The following is a 1,695-nucleotide window of genomic DNA, read 5'->3' on the forward strand; positions in this document are numbered from 1 at the left end:
TGTTGAAAACGGAGTTCGTATGCGAAAACTGGACCAGTTTTAAGAATTGGCTCCGAATTAGAGGATAAAACGGGAACAATGTGTGCAAAATTGGTCACAACAGCCAAGATTTGATGGAAACGATGGGGGAAAACACACGAACTGGACTCTAACACAACCTAACCAGCAACAAGACCTCGACCAGGACACAAACTCAACACGACGGACTCTGAAACTGAAATATGCAAAGGCTATGGCGCGGAAGGTTCTAGGATAGGAAAAACGAGTATGGCACTGGACTATGGGACGAATACGAAACACTCAAACTAGGGAATAAAAAGTGAACTTGATGGTATACCTTAGCTCTGATTACCACTTGGTGATGGTAACTGGGATCCCGATCTTCCGTCAGGTGATGGTAACTATCGTTGTGGCGGAGAATGACACACCGATCCGGCTTCAGATCGAAAGATCGAACCCTGCAATCTTAGCACCACAGCTCCTCTGGTTATCAACCAAGTCACGGACCAGGTTGACCTCACCAAGAAGGCTAATCCCTGCCCGCGCAACGAAGAACACAAGCAAGAACAAGAAAGAACGCAACCAAATTGCAGATGAAAGATTAATCTCACGAGTTGGGGTCTCACAAACCGAAGAACGGCGAAACTGTTTCTTGACAGAATAATCTAAGCAAAACCCAAACCCTAATGGAGGGGCGGCGGCTGTTTATGAAGACTCTTGGGTCGTGCAAGACCCCTGGACGCACCCCTAATGGGCCCAAACTCGATACATGGTCCAACGGACCAAAAGACGGTGTCGCAGCACCCTGGCAGATTCTGGATGCTGACTTGTTTCGACGATTCCTGTTGATTCCGAACAGATTTTGACATGAAACCACTTGGATTGGCTTCCTTATCAAATTAGCTTTCCATCCATATGTTGATCATCGAAAACGGAGTCCGGATGCGTCCTAGGCGACCAGTTTAAGGCAGACTGGTCCTGGAGGCCGAGGCAGACTCGAACTTGAGTTGCTTTGGGCCTCCACCTCGGGGACTCAAACCGAATTAGCCTCGGGCCTCCTTCTTGACTTGGACACCCTTGCTGGCCTCCTTCTCCTCCATCCCATGCACCAAACATGGTCATATGCATGGGTGTCATGTCCTCATCACCTGTTGCATTCGCCGAAGTCGAGGGGACAGAACTGGGTGGGTCCCTTGAGGTACCCATTGCGCTCACCGAAGTCGAGGAAATGGAATCGGGTGGGGGCCCTGTAGTGGTGGCTACGTCTAGCGGCGCGTGCCATGGTCTCTCTTGTGGCATCCAGGCGATGCCGTCGAGCGGCCGTAGTAGTGTTTGGAGTAGTAGTAGAAAATGTAATAGTTGAGTTCATGGGTGAGTCCCTGTGTGAATAGTTTTTTTGTATCAATGAATACATCAGTGCTTCTTTTATGATAGAATCACTATCCGTTCCTTATTTTTATCCTAGCATAGCTATTATTTTTGTCCTTTCTTTTTCGCACCTACCCGTTAGTTCCGTAGGCTGTAGCTTTTTTAAGGGCCTAGGCATGACCCGCGGGGCTCGACTGCTCGTAACCGTAGGTTGTGGTAGGGTGCGTTCGGTTAGGAATAAGAACAAAGTTACGTAGGACAATCAAAGGAAATGGAAAGTGCTTCCATTCAGGTATGAAGTTGTTTATCATGTGATAGTAAAAAAGA

This window comes from Miscanthus floridulus, chromosome 2, assembly GCF_019320115.1.
Source record: "Miscanthus floridulus cultivar M001 chromosome 2, ASM1932011v1, whole genome shotgun sequence".
In the NCBI taxonomy this organism is placed as follows: domain Eukaryota; kingdom Viridiplantae; phylum Streptophyta; class Magnoliopsida; order Poales; family Poaceae; genus Miscanthus; species Miscanthus floridulus.